The following is a 9,177-nucleotide window of genomic DNA, read 5'->3' on the forward strand; positions in this document are numbered from 1 at the left end:
GCCCCCCCAGAAAATAGTCCCACCCTGCCCGCGTTCACCCCTCAGGGATGCGACCACAATGTGTGTGTCTGTGTGGCCACTGTGCATGTGCATTTTGCCACCACCGGGTAAACTGCTGCGGGCCACTATTGCGGCTGGGTCTGAATGACCCCCATAGGCTGTTGTGCAGAGTAAAGTATTTTTTAAGTTTAAAATATAGACAAAAATATGTGTGTTAAAGATATGAAATAAAGTTGTTTAAAAGCAAAATATTTCCAGTTTAATTTTGGCTATGTCTGATTTTGACAGCTCATTTGAATAGTTGGATGATATTACGGGGGAAGGGGAGGGGTCTCTCTGTGTAATTAAATAGTTTTATCATTTGTTGGTTTTAAATAAATTATGTCTATTCAAATGTTCTGTTGTTTTTTTTAACTTTGTGATAAACTGTTTTTAAAATAAACCGATGGACGATAAGTCAGTTGTGCAGTTTCCTCAATGTTACGCTACGTGTAGCACCACTTAGCGTACCTTTTGAGCGGTGTGACGCTCTCATAACACCTTCGTGAATATATATGGCTACAGCAATATAACACACTTAGACCTTAGTATAGTGTCAGAAGTGTCCCTGACGCTTCGCCAGATTAACATAATTTAGTGGAGACAGATGGGTAAATTAGGATTAGAGGTCCAACCCAATAACTATATATATTAGTCCCTAGCGGACACAAAGGGATAACAATGCTGCACTGTAGCAACACAATACAATTCAAAGATACAGTAATACGTACAATAATATACAACAGACGGGAAATAAATGCAAGTACAATTAGCAATGCAACTATACCAATACAATAGTAACAGTTACCTTCATACATACGCTGCGCCACCAGATTCCAGGCCTCCGTCGTCTTACAAGATGACCTCTGAGAAAGGTGACTGAAACCTGGCCCAGGTGCGTCCTTTTATACAATGTTCCAATAACAGTACAATGGGGAATGTAAGATCTTCCATTGGTCCAGGGGCGGGACATATTCAGTACACCGTGGGTCATTGGTCAGCTGGAACACTGAGCGACACCTAATCTTGTGATGTGATTACAGGTTACTTCTGGGCTCCCACCTAAAGACCAGTTCAAACCGACCACAGTATCATACAGTAATATACATGAATCTGGTATTGCTAATAACTTGTTGCCGTAATATGTGACAATATCCTCGCAACCACCGAATTATTACTTATGTGACCCTGAACAATTTGATCCCACACACTATAGGTCGGTTCAACACTACCTTCTGTAGACGTTGGGTAGCAATCCTCAACAAATGCTCCATGGATCTATTGTTACTAGTGGTTGAGGAGTCGACACGGGAGCTCAACCTGGTCCGGGAGCAAATTCAGCAATTTGAGGCAATACATAAACCCACGCTACAGCTGGACACTCAGAATGAATGGGTAACCAAGCTCACTACACAAATAGAGCAATACCGCCAGGAGCTAGTGCGATTCAAGAAAGAGAAACTAGCCACTGTTCAAAGGGATTATCAGCAACGTGAGGTATACCCTTGGCTGGGTGGGTCCAGGACGACCAGGGACCAACAACAGTGGCGGTCTAACCCCCGGAGGAGGCGTGAACAACAACTTGTGGCTAGTACCTCAGCCAGCGACTCAGAAGGAGCCTCTGGGTCCTTATCTCAATCAGATGGCAATTTCCCTTTAGGCCAAGGCCCATCGGGTGTGCGGACTCGATCCAACCGCACCCCCCACGCAAGAAGAGGGAGAGGACGCGGAGGTCGCGGCAGAATCAAAGAATTGCCCGCACCAAAACCACCCAGAGTTTAAAAGAGCTGGTGTTTAACCTGTCTTCAGTCCCTCTTTCTGATCAAGAATATCGACTGTTAGCGAAGGGCCTCTCCTTTGTCCCCACAGTTCCAGCGGATCCCCTGGAATGGAAAGTTGAAGTACACCGTCTGGGACGATCTCTTAGGCGACAAGAATATTTTAACACCCATACAGTAGACAATTTGCATCCAGAGGTTCCAGCCCAGTTGCGACGAATAGCCCCTCGGTCTCACTTTGACCCCCCAAGCCTTAATCCTTCTATACGGACATTCTTACGTATGCTTGAAGCAGAGGAACTTACTCCCTCGTCGGATGGGGTTTATCCCAATTTACCTAAAACCGAACTGGTCACTTTAAAAGCTTTGTCGGCCCGCACCGACATTATTATACGTAAGGCGGATAAGGGCGGGGCTATCGTTGTGCTGAATTTTGAAGATTATGTCAGAGAATGTGATCGGCAGCTGAATGACAGTAAGGTCTATAGAAAACTCACTAGGGACCCCACCAAAGAATATAAAACAGAGCTTGACTCTATTTTACATCAGGCTAGCATAGCCGGTACCATCTCCAGTGAAGTGGTTCGAGCTCTTACCATTGAGCACCCCAAGGCCCCATTATTTTATACTGTGCCCAAGGTCCACAAGACACTGGTTGACCCTCCAGGCAGGCCCATTGTGTCTGCCAGGGGGTCGCTCTATCATCCAGTGTCGGTGTACCTTGACGCATACTTAAATCCATGCATTCAATCCCTTCCTTCTTACCTTCAGGACACTACGTCCTTACTACGTGAGCTTCAACTCCTGGGGAATATACCTGAGGGTACGTCATTATGCAGTTCTGACGTTACCAGCTTGTATACGTGTATCCCTCATGAAGCAGGTATCGAAGCGGTTAGGAGTTTACTTGAGGATAATGATTCCTACCAAGGGCCAGAGATTTAGTTTTTTCTAAATCTATTAGAAAAGGTACTTACCCGTAATTACTTTGTCTTTAATGGCCGTTTTTTGCTCCAATTAGCGGGGTGTGCGATGGGGTCCGCTGTGGCCCCGTCGTACGCGAACGCTTTCATGTACCAGCTCGAGAAACGTATGTTTTACCTTGATCCTGCCATTATGTCTCAAGTACTATACTATAGAAGATATATAGATGACCTTCTGGTTATATGGCTGGGGACTCGAGAAGATCTGATTGCCCTGTGGGAGGACCATAATGCCACTAAACACCCTGTGCAGTTTACGTATACAATAGACGGTTGTGTCATTAACTACCTTGATGTATTGATCACTGTCAAGGAGGGACAGTTGTCTACCTCCATGTATGTCAAGAAAACTGACAGGAATATGTTGTTAGAGCATTCTAGTTTTCACCCGGCCCCATTGCGTAAGGGTTTACCATTTTCACAATTTATGCGTGTAAGACGCATCACGTCAGACCCCCAAGAAACTGAGTTAGCCATGGATGCCATGCAGGCTAAATTTATTGAACGGGGTTACCCGCATGGTATTTTACAACAGGCTAGGTCAAAGGCCCTTAGTATCCCTAGAGCAGAGGCCCTTAGTCCCTCGAGCCGTAGCCACTCTAATCGTGGCACCAAACTTCCTTGGGTTAACAGATATACGGTAGCCAGTACTAGGAGGGTACGTAGGGCTAAGTCATTGTGGCCTATTATTCAGACTGAGGGGTCATTATCATCTTTGGCTAACACGTCACTTTTACCTAGTCATACCAGAGGACGTAATATAGGGGATCACATAGTCAAACTGGATGTCTCTAAAATGACAGGTATACAGGAAACACATTTCCTGAGAACTAAACTAGGGTGTTTCAGATGTTTGGGGTGTGCCACATGTAACACCCTTATGACAGGTAGTACCTTTAACCATCCCCATACTGGCAAGAAGCTGCCTATTCGCCATCGCCTAACTTGCACATCCACACATGTAGTGTATCTATTAATATGCCCATGTGGCTTAGCCTATGTAGGTAAAACCATTCGCCAGTTTCGTGAGCGAATGGCACTACATAGAAGTGCTATAAAAAAAGATTTTGAAAAGGGCAATAGTGACCAACCGTTTGCACGACATTGTCTGCTGCACAAACATGGGATACCTAGTATTAGGGCAATGTTGATTGACCATGTTCCCAGAAACCTCAGAGGGGGTGACCGTGATAGAATCCTACTACAAAGAGAATCTAGGTGGATTTTTAAACTAGATACGCTATCACCGCGTGGCCTCAATGAAAATCTGGGATTAAACTGCTTTATGTGAGGCACTATAATGTTATATAGTAACCATATGGCAATCCTTTAGATTGATCAGTAACGTAGCTATGAGCTCTGTTGGAGGTTATGTTTCTATTCTCTGGTTATTCTGCAATTTTGCTCTTTTCAAGTATACAGCAATGTTATTGATGCGCTATTTAACCTCTGACAGGTGGGGGTGGGATAATAATTTTTTTTTTGGTTGTGGTATAGCACTATATGTGTTAACGTTGTTTTGTTTGTTTTGTTTCTGTTGTTGCCTAGACACCTCCCTGTATCATTGTTGCCTGACAGCGTCACGGGCCGGCAGCGTGGAGTTCCCAGCCGCATCACCAGTGTACAGAGATCGTGCCCGGCGGTCCCCATGGTTACAGGACGGGGGCGCGTCCCAATGACGTCACTGCTGAGCAACCAGGAAGTGCTGCTGAGCGGCCGGCGGGTCAGAGCGGCGTGTGACAGGTGAGTAGGATTTGAGCCCTAATGGTAATTGCAATGGGGGGTATATATGTATGGTGTTTTGTTCAGTTTTGTTATGATGACCCTGAGGACGGGGGACTTTACCCCGAAACATGTTGGAATAAACTGACATATACTTTACCGCTGTTTATGCCTGCTTGAGTGCCGCCTTCATCACCATCCTATTGCCAGAGGTCTTCGCCTCCAGGAGGGCACCGCAGCACCTTTTACCTTATGCGTGAGTGCCGAGTACACAGCAATCTACATTTGAGACAGACTGACAGTTGCTGGTGCATTGTCAGTGCCAGTGTTCTCGTCTAGTCTTCTCATGCTAAGGCACCAGCAACATATTTACAGACCACACAGGACTCTCATTCTGGGCTGCAGTCCCACTTTCTGCTAGCCTTCCATTTATGGTGTTTTTGAGCACGTCCCACTTCTGCATCCAGCTGCCAGTTGGTTAAATTGGGCATCAATTCAGGTACCGACAGAGACTTTTGCCATGGAAGTTACCATCTCCAGCGAGGCAACTTTGGACCTGATCCAGCGTGATGCTAGTGAACGTCTTAGCTTCTCCGATGTTGAAGCCAACTCCATACTGGTGGGACAAAGGCTAGATGACAATCCTATTATCAATACCAATGAGGAACTTTACAGAAAATGGCTGAAAATGAAACAAAGGGAGGTAGATTTTCTCTACCACGGCATTTCTTTATCTGACTATTATCGATCTAATCTAATCCCTAGGGGATTTAGGATCCGCAACTCCCCCACTATAGGTCGGTTCAACACTACCTTCTGTAGACGTTGGGTAGCAATCCTCAACAAATGCTCCATGGATCTATTGTTACTAGTGGTTGAGGAGTCGACACGGGAGCTCAACCTGGTCCGGGAGCAAATTCAGCAATTTGAGGCAATACATAAACCCACGCTACAGCTGGACACTCAGAATGAATGGGTAACCAAGCTCACTACACAAATAGAGCAATACCGCCAGGAGCTAGTGCGATTCAAGAAAGAGAAACTAGCCACTGTTCAAAGGGATTATCAGCAACGTGAGGTATACCCTTGGCTGGGTGGGTCCAGGACGACCAGGGACCAACAACAGTGGCGGTCTAACCCCCGGAGGAGGCGTGAACAACAACTTGGGGCTAGTACCTCAGCCAGCGACTCAGAAGGAGCCTCTGGGTCCTTATCTCAATCAGATGGCAATTTCCCTTTAGGCCAAGGCCCATCGGGTGTGCGGACTCGATCCAACCGCACCCCCCACGCAAGAAGAGGGAGAGGACGCGGAGGTCGCGGCAGAATCAAAGAATTGCCCGCACCAAAACCACCCAGAGTTTAAAAGAGCTGGTGTTTAACCTGTCTTCAGTCCCTCTTTCTGATCAAGAATATCGACTGTTAGCGAAGGGCCTCTCCTTTGTCCCCACAGTTCCAGCGGATCCCCTGGAATGGAAAGTTGAAGTACACCGTCTGGGACGATCTCTTAGGCGACAAGAATATTTTAACACCCATACAGTAGACAATTTGCATCCAGAGGTTCCAGCCCAGTTGCGACGAATAGCCCCTCGGTCTCACTTTGACCCCCCAAGCCTTAATCCTTCTATACGGACATTCTTACGTATGCTTGAAGCAGAGGAACTTACTCCCTCGTCGGATGGGGTTTATCCCAATTTACCTAAAACCGAACTGGTCACTTTAAAAGCTTTGTCGGCCCGCACCGACATTATTATACGTAAGGCGGATAAGGGCGGGGCTATCGTTGTGCTGAATTTTGAAGATTATGTCAGAGAATGTGATCGGCAGCTGAATGACAGTAAGGTCTATAGAAAACTCACTAGGGACCCCACCAAAGAATATAAAACAGAGCTTGACTCTATTTTACATCAGGCTAGCATAGCCGGTACCATCTCCAGTGAAGTGGTTCGAGCTCTTACCATTGAGCACCCCAAGGCCCCATTATTTTATACTGTGCCCAAGGTCCACAAGACACTGGTTGACCCTCCAGGCAGGCCCATTGTGTCTGCCAGGGGGTCGCTCTATCATCCAGTGTCGGTGTACCTTGACGCATACTTAAATCCATGCATTCAATCCCTTCCTTCTTACCTTCAGGACACTACGTCCTTACTACGTGAGCTTCAACTCCTGGGGAATATACCTGAGGGTACGTCATTATGCAGTTCTGACGTTACCACTGTCAAAGTCAGAAAAATGTCTCAATGCACACTGCCATATTTGCACCGCACACTGGTCCGTGCTGCGCGTGCGTACGCTCTCCCGTGGAGGCGCATACCCGCAATAGCGTGCACACGCAGGCGCGGTATGCGCATTTACGGTAGAGTTTATGTGATCGTAGCGTGCGACTCATTCGTTGCAAATGTTCACAATTAATGTAGTTTATAGATTATGGTCCCTTTGATAGATTCTGAAAGTTTGGTTAATATAGAATGTCCCTGAACGGAGGAATCCCTCTTTGTATTGTGCGAAGGATCTAACAGGGGTCATACAGCAGTGTTTGGTACCCATCGGAAGAGTATTTAAATAGCAATATTCCGGTGTTGGTTTGGAGCAGATTAATCGCTCGTGCGAATAGTTATGGACATAAGAAGTTATGTCCATTTATTTATTTGTCCTTACTTAGTCATGCATCTGAACAGTTGGAGACAGGCATCAGTAGGTCTCAAATGTCTCTTTGACCTCAGGGATCCCCCAAACAATAGTTTGCATGTTAAGAGGGCCTCATACCTACACATGCATAAGGTAAACACAGGAATAGTAATTGAAGATCAATTGTACTCCAAATCAGTATCTTTCCCGCAGACGGAGTACAATAGTCTGTAATTACACTGAACTTTTGAGACTCAATGAGGAAGGCCAACACCTGTGTTTACAAATGGGGCTGGATTTGTATACAGGAGAATGAGGGCTGAGATGTCATTGTCTCAACTGAAAGTGGACATCATGAATATAGAACAAAACCCAGACAGGATTCTGGGTTTGTATTCGCCAAACAATAGCTTCTCACTAGACAGGAATGTGTTGGTCATCACCCATTGTGTTACATAACCAAGGCCACTGATGCAGCTGGCTCACATGCTGGGAGGGACACACACTTCTTGTGGTTGACACACCCCCACAGCTGGAATGCAGGTATGATATACCCACTGGAGATCACAGGGCTGACTCTCTCACTCAGAACTAAGCTAGCATCAAGCAGCATGGCGGCTACATCCCCAGGACAGAATTCCTTCCCAAAGGCTAAGTATTGAACTTCACATGGCTAGATAAGGAAACAGATAGATTGCTTTCTGGTTTAAATAGGATATTGTAACTTGGTTGTATGATTGTTGGGTGTTTGTGTTGGTGCCCTGTGGAATCTGTGATGGTAGCTGGGATCTTGTTAATCATAAATACCACCATGCAGTAGTTTTGAATATGTGCTGGTAGCAATGGCAGGCTGATACTTGTGAGTACATTGTGATCTGGTCTTGTGATGAATATGCTCTGGTTAGTGAGATACTGAAGGTGATTTGGAATGTGAAATTATAAGATGGTTCTAGGAAGTTGGATTACATTGTGAAAGGTGATTTGGAATGTGAAATTATAAGATGGTTCTAGGAAGTTGGATTACATTGTGAAAGGTGATTTGGAATGTGAAATTATAAGATGGTTCTAGGAAGTTGGATTACATTGTGAAAGGTGATTTGGAATGTGAAATTATAAGATGGTTCTAGGAAGTTGGATTACATTGTGAAAGGTGATTTGGAATGTGAAATTATGAGATGGTTCTAGGAAGTTGGATTACATTGTGAAAGGTGTTTTAGATGGTTTGGAATTGTAAAATCAGAACATATGCATTGTTTTGAGGCTTGGACATTTTGGAGTAAAATGGAGTCTTGTGTTTTCTGCTATGTGATTGTGGTGCCATGTGTTTGGACCTGCAAATCTAAAATGGCTGCTGCTGGATGTCTTCCCCTCCCCCTTTCAGGCATGTGGTGTGGTCTTTGGAATCAAGTGGAGGTTTCTCAAAATGGAGTCTAGCTTCCATCCCATGCTGTATTCAGCATTGACTAACTGCGCAGCGATTGTCTCTCACATATGTAGTTTTATCTGCAACCATGTTGTCTCTTATTTAACGTAATCATTGTTTTTCTGTGAGCCAATTTCTCTCATCTCTCTCTCTCTCTCTCTCTCTCTCTCTCTCTCCCTCCTCCTTTCTCTCATATCTCCCCTAGACTAATATAGTATTGTTTTGTATTAGATAGTATTGTATTTTGGTTAGGAAGTCTCTGTTATATTGTAGTGTATCATATGTACTGTTATCCTTTTTTTTTACAAGTATATTAGATATAATACAGTTAATAGGCTTTGGAACCCTAAACCAGTATCTGTGTATTTTCTATAGTGTTAAGTGTTCTCTTGAGCGTCGGTGACGCACAAGCAGCTTTGTAGTTAGTCAGGTTACACAAGGTTGCACTTACACCCTGTACTCACATTAAGGTATGCAGTGTATTTCATTGATATAAGGTTTTACATAAAGGTATAGTGTTGTGAGCGTCTGCATCGCTGGTGACCTCCTCGTGGTCTCGAGCGTAAGCTACGCCATAGCGAATCATTTCCCTAGACATAACCAATAA

This window comes from Pseudophryne corroboree (genome assembly GCF_028390025.1).
Source record: "Pseudophryne corroboree isolate aPseCor3 chromosome 3 unlocalized genomic scaffold, aPseCor3.hap2 SUPER_3_unloc_11, whole genome shotgun sequence".
Lineage (NCBI taxonomy): Eukaryota > Metazoa > Chordata > Amphibia > Anura > Myobatrachidae > Pseudophryne > Pseudophryne corroboree.